Source organism: Lactuca virosa, chromosome 9 (genome assembly GCF_052849685.1).
Source record: "Lactuca virosa cultivar CGN04683 chromosome 9, Lactuca_virosa_CGN04683_v6, whole genome shotgun sequence".
NCBI classification, from domain to species: Eukaryota; Viridiplantae; Streptophyta; class Magnoliopsida; order Asterales; family Asteraceae; genus Lactuca; species Lactuca virosa.
In genome coordinates this window covers 89,908,303-89,922,046 of record NC_136434.1, presented here as the reverse complement: position 1 = coordinate 89,922,046, position 13,744 = coordinate 89,908,303, and positions in this window count along the sequence as shown.

Genomic DNA, 13,744 nt, shown 5'->3' with positions numbered 1-13,744 from the left:
TGACAAATTCTTAGTTAGCAGTAATCGATATATGTATGTTACAAAATTTCTTGATTTTTTTGAAATGATTGATTTTTTAGCTCATGTTAAAACCAGACCTTAGTTCTTTTGCTTCTTTTCTTATACTCATTCTTCTTTTCTCATGCCCTTGGTTGTTTTGCTTCTTTGCTATGGTGGTTGGTGTCAAAGGGAAGGTTATGGTCCGTTATAAGCAAAAAGTGTTGTAGTATTATGGTTTCATCTTTTTGGTTTTATTTAACAAATTAAGTGTGTTAGTGTTTTTCATGTCTTGGTATATTTTAGATTTCTTCATTGCTCTAGTCAAGCTTTTTGTGTCTGGTTTTTTTTTTCAACATTTCATAACATTAGATTTTGTTGCTAATGGGGGTGTTTAACATTGAGGTTTAATTAAGTTCAATTCCATAAAATCGGATGTTTTTATGTGGGTGAAGTTGATGTTTTCACAAACCACTAAACCCTTCTCAATTCTTGATAGTATTCAATTTAGGAATTGTAGACATATGTTCAGTAACGTCATGATTTTTGCTCAGTTTTTTTTTTCATTTATTCTTAAAATCGTTTAATGGAAAAATGCAACGGAAGACTGTAAACATTATTTATTTCAAAAACATTTCAAACCACAACGTTACGTTCAATTCAAAACCAAAATATCAAGAGTATTTAATTGTAGCGGAAGCATAAGTATCAAAAATTAAATAACGTTTCCAAGTGGCATCTTTATTTTAAGGATAAACTACCCAAAAGTGACCCCATCTCACCAAGCCAAGCTCCTAAGCTACCTGTACCAATCGTAAAGGCACAATGCAAAGAAACAAGTGTCAGCAAATGCTTCGTGAGCCAATAGGAGTTTGTACACAATCAAAGGGAAAACATACCATCCCCTAACGGGTTAATCATTCAAATTATAATCATATAAACAAAATTCACATATCAATCAATAATCAATCATCTTTCACATAAAATTCAATTATTCAACTTTTTATCATCTATTCACATGTCATTCATTTGTGTGGCATCAATTGTATTTCATGCATAATCATATCGTAATCGTATATAATCATATCAAAGGAATGTATCATAATCATATAGGCGTAGGTAGTCTCGTAGTAATACCTAACCCCAAAGGAAAAACCCGTTCGCTACTTGTGTGCTTGGCCAGCCAAATGCTTTAGGTGGTTCGCGACTCCCGCCCGTCACACCGACCCCAAGACTCCACTTTCGCTACTTTGACCTGCAAGACACGAGGGCCTGCGATGTCGTTTAGGATTGGTTCAAACGGTGCCAATTTCACGATACACCTCCCGAATCCCACGTGATGCTTGATCCGGCCTCGATCGAATGGCCAACATCACTCTAGTCCATGAACACCCGAAGTGTTCGTGTACCATGTGTCACACGGGCATCTAGAAAGACCGAGCAACTCTTTAATTGGCTTAAGCTCTTTTCCTAGAAGGTATTTTTCAACCAACCAGGCTCGAAGGTATCCAGATAGGATTTCATGCTAAGTTCTAGGTTCTACCCTTACCCTTTATGCATAACCCCGCATAATCGATCGTAAATCAAGTACAAGCATGCAATATTCGTATTATCATAATCAAGATTCAAAACATTTATACCAAGAAGATACTCAACAAGGTCATAGTCAAATATCAAACATTTCATATAGCATATCATAGTTGCAATTAATCGAATCAAGTACCAAGATAGGCATATCAACCAAATTTACTAAGCATGCAAGTGTCACAGAAGGCAAAACAATGACATATCTCATACTGCACATATAGGCATAATCAACAATTAATAATATTCTAATTTGACTAATCGAGCTGTTTCCGGAAAGTAGTTTTCGACTATGTACAAGGTTTATGAAAAGTCTATCGACTCACATTTCGTTCGGTAGTGAAATCACTTCAAAACATGAATTCGTAGCTCTTTTACTCAACAAATACCTAAACAAAAATTATATATTTATTTAGTTTAGGCTAAGATAAACATGATTAATATTAAACTATATTTAGTTTATCTCTTATTAGTTGATTAGATAAGTCTATCGTAGTTTATAAATTACAAATCACCTTGGTTTAATATTTAATTAAGTTGTATGTTGAATAATGTAATGTTATCTAACCATAAGGAAGCCTTATAGCCGATGACACTGATTTGTGATCATTTGCTTTTAATCAACTATTTCATATCATGCTCCTTGACATCTAATTAGTGATTAAATCAATCAATTTTTATAATACTGAAACTCCTTTATAAATTACACTCATATATTTATAAAACACCCTAGTGTGAAGTAGACTTCTAATTAGACAATATTACGTAGGTAATCCATTTTTTTTAACATCTTGACTTTTATGGAATTACATACATTAACACAAGACGATGAATTAATCTTTAAGTGTTTATCATGGAATATATTATCCAAACTCTTGCTATTAATTTAAATAGCTAAATCTAGATATGAATTAGTCATTAGTGAAACCATATAACCACTATGTCTGTAACTCTCATATTCCATCAACCATTAGTCTATTTTGATTGTCCAGTAGGAATTTAGAGGCATGCATGAAACTTGCCAAAGAACACATAAAGCTTCCCATGCTTCTGTTTCAAAGCCTTAACAAAGCGTCTAAGGGACTTGAGGCTACGCCTTAGAGCAGACACCATTCCAAAATGTGATTTTGGTGTTCTGATGGCTTATGGGGTTGTCTCGAATAAGCCCCACACGACTCATAAATGGGTGCTTCATCCCTAAGGCTTGACAAAGACGAAACAATTCACGAGTTTACGTGGCTTCTAAAAAAAGTATTTTGGCAGCAAGATATTCACAACAAGCCGTTGATGAACAAAAACAAGAAAGGTTTTCGGGATCAAGAGCTTACCTTGTTTCGATCTAACAGCAGTAGGATGTGAGCCTCGTTCCTTCCTTCTCACGCACACACTCTCTCTCACTCGATTCTCCTCCTTTTTTCTGGTCGGCACAAATATATGGCAACCCTAAAGAGAGGGTGTAATCGGTTTTTAAGGTGTAAGGGAAGTATGCGAATCGATATGGTAACGGAAACGAAGAAGAACAGATAGGTTGCGCAGTTTTCCTAATCGCATAGGGTTATTAAAACTAATATACAATCGTAAGTTACGTGGATAATTCAATTCACCAATTGAATTGTAATTTACAATTAGATACCCTTATCTTGAATACTTCTTTTAATAATGACCCTAACCATATATGATTTCCTCTTTTTCTTTTACAATCGTTTAATTGGATTAAAATAAAAAATATATAATAACCATCCTTAAATCTTTTTTTCAATTACTAATTAAATCCTAGTATTACTTAAATACCTTTAACACATATTAATTATTAATTAAATCTTATAAATTATTTTAATCTATATTAAATTCTTAAAACACTAATTAAATATGTTTTCATTTATTTTGTTAGATATTAAACATATCCAATCTCACACCGTAAACGCACGTAAAGCTTAATTCTACATAACAGAAAGCTAACTTCACTAACGTAGAGAATTTTGGGTCGTTACATGTTCCAAAGACTAGTGTTGATCGATCAATCAAAGGTATGGAAATGTGAATAATCATTTACCTTAAATATGGACTAATTTAGGACTAATTCCAGCATATGTAACTATATATTCTTTAACATCACTCTTTTACAAAGCGCAACAATCATCACAAGCCTCACACTTTGTGCTTCCTTAACAATGTACACAATGTAGCAGGAGAATAAACGAACATGAACATATAAATAACACAAAATTTGCTTATGACTCTTTGTTCTATAACACGAAATACAACACTTGTATAAAAGAAAACCGAATGATGAGTCTCAATGTGCAAATAATACATCCTTTGTCAATTTGATTATTTATTCCATTTTTGAACTAAATTGCTCCTAAGGTTTATAACTACCTGTAATGAAAATCCTTTTGTTTTATGTGGTGGTTTAATCTGTAATGCTTGTGAGGTTAGTATAGATGCATGGTGGATTCCAAATCCTGTGAGGTTGTTTACAAATGATCTTATGAAAATGAAAAATACTACACTCTTATCTTCACTCTCCAGTCGTCTAACCTTCTCAATTAGAGTAAATTCACGAATGGTCCCTATGGTTTAGGGTAATTTGCACGTTTGGTCCCTAACTTATTTTTTTTAACTCGGAAGGGACCCTCTAATTCACTATGTTATCTTTTCTTTCTCTCTCTCTCTCTCTATATATATATATATATATATATATATATATATATATATATATATATACACACACACACACACACACACGACTTTCTTTCATCATTATCATAAATAAAATGTTGTTTTTTACTTATTTTTTTTATAAACTTTATAGATATGGATCATAATCAATTTCTTCTATTTATGAAACTATTGGAGAGTTATATTTAGTTGTTGATGTGACTAGCTACAATTAGACTTTGGTTAATTGAATGTGAGGAAAAGAAGAAGCTCAAAGGAGAGTTTTAACTACAAATACATTAGACACACTTTCGAAAAGGTCCATATAACTACACTGTATCACCCGAGAAAGTGATATGAATTGTATAAATGAGTTACATATGGATAGATATGCATTTGCACATTTGTGTGAATTATTACAAGCTCGTGATGGATTATTAGATGATGTGTAACATTCATAAAATTCTTGAAAATTTTAAACTTTTTAATCAACCCAAAACCATCATTGTTTCAAAATAAGTTTCACATTGGAGAAATCCAAAAAATCGTAAAATAAAAACATGAGGAGGTGCACGATCACGCCTTCACCTTCCCGCGATCCTCAGAGGTACCTGAAACATAATCCAAAACTGTAAGCCCAAAGCTTAGTGAGTTTTCCCCAAAATACCACCACAACACATAATCATAGATAACACAACAACAACATGCATATAGACCCTTCAACATGTCTGGACCGCCGCAACGGGCCTTCAGCCTGTCTGGACCGTTCTCCGGGCCTTCGGCCTGACTGGTCCGCCTCACAGGCCTTTAGTCTATCCGGCCCGCCCTCGGTTTGTTGGCCTTCAGCACAAAGCAGGACCACCTCAACCCAACCACACACACATGTCGACATATACATAACTCGCAAACATATAATCAATTATCAGACAAACAAACAGATCTTACAGATCAATAAGCATAACATTATCCTATCTACCAGGATACAGATCTAACAGATCACCATAATACTCAATCATGAAATAATCAGGATAATCAATCCAAAAGGGTCGGCCTTGGTGCCTTCGACCCAACTAGTATAGTGAGGAACACTCACCTCACAAGCTGCACATATCTGACAAGGCCCGACTCTGAATCTCAGCTTTCTACTCAATGCCTACAACCACCAAGTGACCAATTTCCATCAAAGTCCCAAAATACCCAAAGTACATTTAAGGTCAAACTTAGCCAAAAGGTTAAGAGGTCAAGAAAAGTCATCTCAGCTTAACTTCCACGTCGTGATACCCTTATACCACGTCGTGGTACCCTTGTACCATGTCGTGGTGCTGGATACGACAAAACAGTCACGGACCACCCTGCCACCACATCGCGGTGGCCTTGCCACATCGTGGTTACAAGGTTTTCAGCAACTTACTGCATTCAGCCACCTCATTTGATTCCAAAAGGTCTCCAACTTAGATTTGGTCCAAAATAGGGTCTATATGGATAAAGTTTTCAATTTTATCCAATAGAACCCTCCAAATGCATAGATCTCGACTTTTAAAGTCTAAAACACTTCATGGCTTCACCAATAATCGTCCAAACCATGGGGTTACTTGACCAAAATCTACAAGAGAGTCTCTAACACCATAAAAGTTGGTTCTTTTCAGACATGTATGTCCAATGCATGTATTGAACTCTTATTATGTCAAAATAGGTCAAAAAGGCCAAGATTTCATGCATGACCTTCAAACTCAATTCTAGACTAGATCCAAAGAGCCAAATGCTCCAAATGGCCTGGAGACTCATAAAGTTGCAAGCTTTATGAAGTTCAACGACCCAAGGCAACAAGGCCTAGAAAAAGAAAGGAAAAATCCATAGATCTACTCATAAACTGTAACACCGTAAATTTTCAAAAAAACATTTCATTTTTAAATCACAAAATTCTCATTAACACATTTCACAAAAACCCTAAAGTGTCAAATCATAAAAACACAAATCCATAATTGTTTGAATAAAAATCCAGGATCCTCAAAACATAACCTCATCTCGTGTGTACAATCAAGCCGGCGCCTTCCTGTGATCCTAAGAAGTACTTGAAACACATATCACATAACACGGTAAGCACAAAGCTTAGTGAGTTCCCCAAAATACCACACACATCTCATTAGCCTCTCATGGCTATATCTCGATAAAGACCCTCCGGTCAACGTGTCTTAGTGGAGACCCTCTAGTCCCATAACTCGGGTTGGACCCTCTGGTCCTAACTCAATAAAGCTCGGGATAATACAAAACATAGATCACAAAGACGTAATGCATGATATCACATAAATCAAAATAAGCATACAAGACCCTTCGGTCACACAATGTTAACACTCAGGTAAGTATAGTGAGAAGACTCACCTCGTAAGAAAGCAAGTAAACCTCACACCCCTTGAACGGTCTAATCCTCGCCTACATGTCATAATCATCTCTAATTTAACACTTATACCCTCAACTCAAAATAATTTAGGCTAACCTCTTTCTCTATTTCTTGGAAAGGGTAAAAGACCATTTTACCCTCCCTTGGTCTCCATAATCCATGCCTTGATCAACCCTAAAGTCAACAGAAATCAACACTTGAGTCAACAGTCCATGTTGACCCAACTCGTCGAGTGCATCTATGCGACTCGTCGAGTTCGTTCGTTTTCTCAGAAATAGCGCGAAAGTCCAACTCAACTCGTTGAGTTGTCTCATCAACTCGCCGAGTTACACCGTGTCCAGACTCGTCGGGGAAAACCCTAACCGACTCGTCGAGTCTGCTCACCGACTCGTCGAGTCCCTTCAGACCCTTTCCTCGTTCAGACGTTTTTTTGGCAGAAATGACGTCTCACATTCTGGATCTAGCCTTCTAAGGCTCACTTATCACGTAAAGCTGCAAACTTTACGTTCATGCATGACATATATGGCTCAAAATTCCATAACAAGCTCCATAAGGGGTTTCATGCATAGAGACTTGTCCAAAGCTTGATAAAGCTTTGATCTTTGGGCTCATGGGACCTCAATATGCCCAGATCTGGAGTCTCAACTCCATGACAAGCTCATAACAATCTATGACTCCAAGAAGGACGGGAAAAAGGATCTAAATGCCCTAAAACGAGATCTAACCAACCAATGAGCAAGACGGTGACTTTTTACCTTCAAACAGAAGCTAGGTATGAATGAACACCAGATCCAAAAGCTCCTTCTCGCCCAAAGTCTCTTGCTCTTCAACTCTACTCTAAGAATGCACTAAAACTCACAATATTAGCCTCTCTTTCTCACACACAAGGTTATAGCTCGATTAGGGTTTCACACAATGTAGTAGGGTGACAAGGGTGGCGGAAATGAGGGCTTAAGGTCCTTTAAATAGGAAACAAACCCTGAAAATTAGGGTTTTCTTGCTCAGCTCCTACTCGTCGAGTCGGGCTCCTCCGACTCGTCGAGTAGACTCTAAAATCCTGCGGCCATATTATTCTCTACTCGGCGAGTTGGGGCATCCAACTCGTCGAGTTTCTCTAAAAAAATGAGTAAATAAATTAAATATCATACCTGGGAGTCAGGATGTTACAATTCTCCCCTACTGGAATCAGACTTCGCCCTGGAAGTCATCTTTCGGAAACAACTCTGGGTACTGCTCTCGTATTTCAGACTCCGACTCCCAAGTCCACTCGGACCCCTTCCGATGCTGCCACTGGACCTGAACTAAGGGCACCTCTTTATTCCTCAAGACCTTCACCTTCCGGTCCAAGATCGCTATCGGCCTCTTAATATAGTTCAGGCGATCATCAACCTGAATGTCTTCTAAAGGAACCACTGCCCGTCTGATCGACTATACACTTCCTCAACTGGGATACGTGGAAGGTGTTACGAATCTGGCTCAACTCTGCAGGAAGCTCTAAACGATATCCTACCCTCCCCACGCAAGCGATCACTCTGAATGGACCAATATATCTAGGACCCAGCTTTCCCTGTTTCCTGAATCGGATCACCCCTTTCCATGGGGATACCTTCAGGAGGACAAAATCTCCGACCTGGAACTCCAGTTCGGATCGTCGTCGGTCTGCGTAACTCTTATGATGACTCTGAGTCGTCGGTAACCTCTGTCTGACCTGCTGAATCTGCTCAGTCGTCTTGAGCACTATCTCAGTGCTCCTCATCACCCTCTGCCCTATCTCTCCCCAACAAATGGGAGTTCAACATCTTCTGCCGTACAAGAGCTCGAAGGGAGGCATACCGATACTGGAGTGATGGCTGTTGTTGTATGAAAACTCAGCCAAGGGCAAATAAGTGTCCCAACATCCACCGAAGTCCATAACACATGCTCGTAGCATGTCCTCGAGCGTCTGAATCGCCCGCTCGCTCTGCCCATCAGTCTGTGGGTGATATGTGGTACTGAAGTGCAACCAGGTACCCAACTCCTCATGAAATTTCTTCCAGAACCTGGAAGTAAAGCGCACATCTCGATCTGACACTATCGATGTCGGCACTCCATGTCGTGCCACCACCTCTCAAACGTAGATCTCCGCCAATTTCTCAGCAGAAGAGCTCTCACTAATCGCCAAAAAGTGAGCACTCTTCGTCAATCGGTCTACAATCACCCATATCGCATCAACGCTTCACGCGGTCCTCAGTAATTTGGTGATAAAATCCATAGAAATCTGCTCCCACTTCCACTGGGGGACCTCTAAGGGTTGTAACTTGCCATGAGGACGCTGATGCTCTGCCTTGACCTGACGACAGTTCTGATGGGTTTCGAGCAATACATCAATCCTATGGTGTACATGCAAACCCTAATAGCTTTGGATCTAGTTTGTCTAATGAACATGCAATTGATAATCCAAAGCCATAAACCCTAGATCTAATAAACTATAACTGAAATTAGGGTTTAGATCTTACCTTTGATTGTTATATAGTAATAACAATCAATTCCTTGCTTTGATTGGCTTCAGAAAGCTTAGTGCCTCAAGTGTTGCACCTCTAATGGAGTCACAAACACCACTAAGCAATTGGATGAAGGAAAGAAGAGAGGGGAGGCACCAAAAACGGCTGGAAAACCTAAAGGAACACTTAGCCACGTTTTTGGGGCATAGGGGGCCTTTATATACATGTAGGCTATTAGGGTTTTCAACTAGGAAACCCTAATCTGACTGCTTAGGCCCTAAGCAGCCCATGGACTCCTTTAACATATCCCTTGGACGAATTCCTTATGGGCATCCCATAGAATTCGTCCAACCTATATATTATTAGGTGATCCATAGCCCAATTGTAATTATCTTATAATTACAACTCTAGTCCCCTAAGTTTAATTAATCTCTTTTAGCCACAAAATTAATTCTTAATTAATTCTTGACTAATATTAATTAAACATTATGATTTCTCCTTTAATATATTATTCTCATAATATATTAATAAATCATAATTAATCCTTTCTCTCCTTAATTCATCCTACATATTGCTATGGTGAAGGCAACCCAAAAGGACCATGCTCATAATCGGGTCAAGTACATACCAAAATAGTTATGGACTTAGACACTAATCCAACAGTCTCCCACTTGGATAAGTCTAATAACTATTTTGCATAACTTCAGAACCTGATCAACAATCGTAGCTTTCAAAAGCCGCTGTCAACTCTGATCTTATTAGATACGTGTGTCCTTTAGATAAGGGATTATATATTCCTCCATTCTCAAGATATCGTATATACACAAGACATGAATTTGATCATTCTCTCTATACAGTTTCCCGACTTCCGATTTATGACGACTGACAACAGACTACAATTGAACACATCAACTTAGTCTCGGCTTGGCCAAGCGCTTAGGGTGTCATCACTAAATCATCGAGAGGCCCACAGATATCGCTTTTATCCCACTTTGGGTAAAAGGAATGGATAAACTTCGACTCAAATGCTCGCTTGCATTTACTGATCGAATCACACACAACAATAAGTTTTATAACACCAAGTTACTGGTGCGTTTTCTTATTATCAATGCGCAACCGACCAACAAATAACAACTTACACGTCTCGGTTTCAAGAATATACAATATTATCGTCTCACAATTACTCATGATAAAAACCATGAAGTGATTCAAGTGAGCGTGGGTTTGATCCAATACTCTAATCTTATTAAAGCACTCATAAACTCTGCAACAAACTTGTGCTATGTCTAAACACTTAGACAATCTACAGACAGATTCATGACAGTCTTCCTTCATACCTACTTCCAACGTATGACCGACTGTGGAGGTTCGAATAACCCAGTTATTCTGAAAGTCAAAACATGCAAACTGAAACACAACAATAATACTTAATCCTATATGGCCCCAAACTTGTGAGAGTAAATAAAACACTTCTATTTAACCACCATATTGATTACTCATTATTTATCATTTAATGTTTCGGAGAATCAACTCATTACTTGAATTACAACAACAATTGTCCCATGCTCCAAGCATGCACACTTTGTTTCCTATGGTCCATGCTTTGTGAAATAGATCAATTGAAAATTTTTCCAATGATGCTCATTTCACAATTCCTAATCCTCATCGTAAGTGTAAGAACACAAGGTTCTTACCACTACTAGAATACGTTAGATTCTAACATTTTATGCAACGATCCTTTCGCAAAGTCATAGCACAAAAGTCACCAAGACTTGGCTAATGAAATTACAAGGTCTCTATTAGAAATTGTTACAAACAATTCTATAGACGTGATGTCTCTCAAAGTACATTCCTTTGAACATCCTTTTGCATAAAATTTTCTAATCTAGACATAAATTCTCAATTTCCAACTCCCAATATGGAAACATTTCCATATTTGCCATATGACAACTCAATCTAAATAGAATCTTATTTATTCAAAATAATGTCAACATGGTCCATCCAATACTATACTTCCAACTACTCACAAGCAACAAATCCTTAGCGAACCTCAGATCGTCCTTTGACAGTTGTTTAATTATTTTATTCAAACTTGGTTCTAGTCCTTTTCCCTCTTAATGCCCCAGGCACTTGGAAAATTAGAACGGTCGAATATTATGGCATATGCAATCGATCCTATACCCAAAACGTATAGAACACGATTGATAATGTCTCACATGAAGACGTGATACTTTACCAGTCTTCTGCTATAATATTTCTAATTGCCATGTTCTCACAATTTTGATTATGAAAAGGGATGCCGTAATCATAACCAAATTTTGAGAATGTAATTGTTCTTTCCATATATAGAATTTCCTCATGTTGAACCATTCCAACACAACATTCATATATATTTTACTAAATTTGATTAAAATTCCACAATCTAAGCCTTTAGATTTGAAATGAAGTATAATATTCTCTCCCTTAATTATTGCAAAACAACTTTTCAACTTTTGCGACTTTGCAAAGTATAACTCTTGTTTTCTATAATTAATATTGCTAACTTGCAATACTTACCATAATAATCATGCTCCCACTAACATGATGATTGTTTCCTTATTGGCATAACCCTTATGCTCCCACTAGCTTTGACATGTATTCAGAAAACAATGGAACTTCCAGAAGACAATGCTTATTGAATTCCTTAAGTTCATATTTCTAATACCTGATGCTTCGATAAGCCTTTATCTAAGCTTCTTAAACTCATACACCTTTGTCTTAGAAAGCTCACATGTGTGTCTAAACAAATTCAGAGCTTATGTTACTAAGTCCCAAATGTTCAGACTAATTGCCAAATCTCACAATTCGAACTATGAAGAGGGATGCCGTAATCATAATCGAATTTGAGAATACAATTTTCACAATTGCAATCTTCTTAAAATCTTTCTTACTGAAAGCATTTCCTTACAATCATTTTCATGAAGGAGGGAAACCTTATGACACTTAGATTTTAAAGTGTATGCGTTCCTATCCATGCGAATTTGTCAAAACTAAGGTTTGCGACAAATCCAAACTTATATGGACTGAACTTGTTCAATCTTGACTTCTTGCCTTATGGTAACACGAATGCCCACCATGTCTTTCCAAGTTGTTTAGCAACTCACCCCTACATATCAATGTACTTTGCATTAATCAAGGTGCTTGCCTTTATGCATTCAATTGAGAACTCATAGAACTCACATACATAGTTAACTCAAATGGAATGGCACATAAACTAGAGTATGTCAGTCACGATAGGTTATAAACCTCAAGTCGTGTGCTAGTGATGATCAACTAGGTTTATTCTTGAATTTGTTCTTGAAACTTTTCAAGACATTTAAGACTCCCACTGACTCCTTGACATATAAGGTTCTCTTGTCAAGAAACATTTCTTGACAAAACAAATATTCAAGAGTTAGTGTAGCTTCTTATCAAGTTTAACACTTCACTCAATTGGTATTAGTTGGTCTTTGTCTTATCCAAGACATCACAACTTACCAATTTCAAATGTACAAGAATAAGAAACTTTCTTATTCTACATTTGATAAGTGTTACAAACCTACTTAAGACTTGTCACTCATGTCACAATCTTGACTCTAAGACTTGATATTGGAACGAAGTATGATTGACTTCTTGATTTAACCATTTCTACAATTCTCGATTCCTCTTCTTAGAAATGCAATTGTACTAAGACTCACTTAGAGGATCAATTGAGACATGGTTCTTAATCATTAAGACCTATCATAAAACACAATAAAAGTTACTCTCCGTTATTCTTAGAATGGAGAAACTTTTATCTTTCTGCCTACTAGATTCTTCTTATTCGTTCTGCTATTGATTGAAACTCTTTTAATCAACTCAGAATTATACTCAATCTTATAAGTATAACCATATTTACTAAACTTTAGTAAATCATGACGAATATCTTTGTCACTCTTGTGGTAGACTTGATCAACGTACGACCTAGTGTACTCGATATCCTAGTCCTTCAATTGACACTTTGTCAAAGAATTAGTCTAAATTTCCCAAATGTGAAAATTTTTCATTCATCATACAATACATGTTGCATGATTCCAAGTTTCTATCCACTTGAAACTTGGGCGATGAGAAACTCTCCCTATTTGGTAAACTCTCGACACTTCCACAAATAACCTAATTAAGAATCAAATCCATCATTGTTAATAATTGAAACATTCAAACATCAATTTTTCATACACACCATTGTAAGGATAAATAAATAAGATAAAACTCAAAATTTATTTTATTGCGGAAAAACTTGTCCTTACAATGCAATTCAACTGAAAAACTATGCTATTACATATTTCTTAGCAATCTACCCTAACTCTAAAGTAGCAGCTTAAAAAATCCGATCTATGAATCCATGCAATCGAAATCCATTTCTTCGTGATCAGATTCTACACGCTTCTTCCTTAAGTTTCCTTTCTTTTCTTCGATCCTGCAAAACATCAAAATGTAATCTTATCACATCATGTATTAAGAACCAAAAAATAGGAACTTATAGAGTTAGTTAATGGATTTTACCTGAAGTAGAGCCATACGTCTTGACTCTCCCATCTCTTAGATCTCTCAGGTAGCTAGGGCAGCT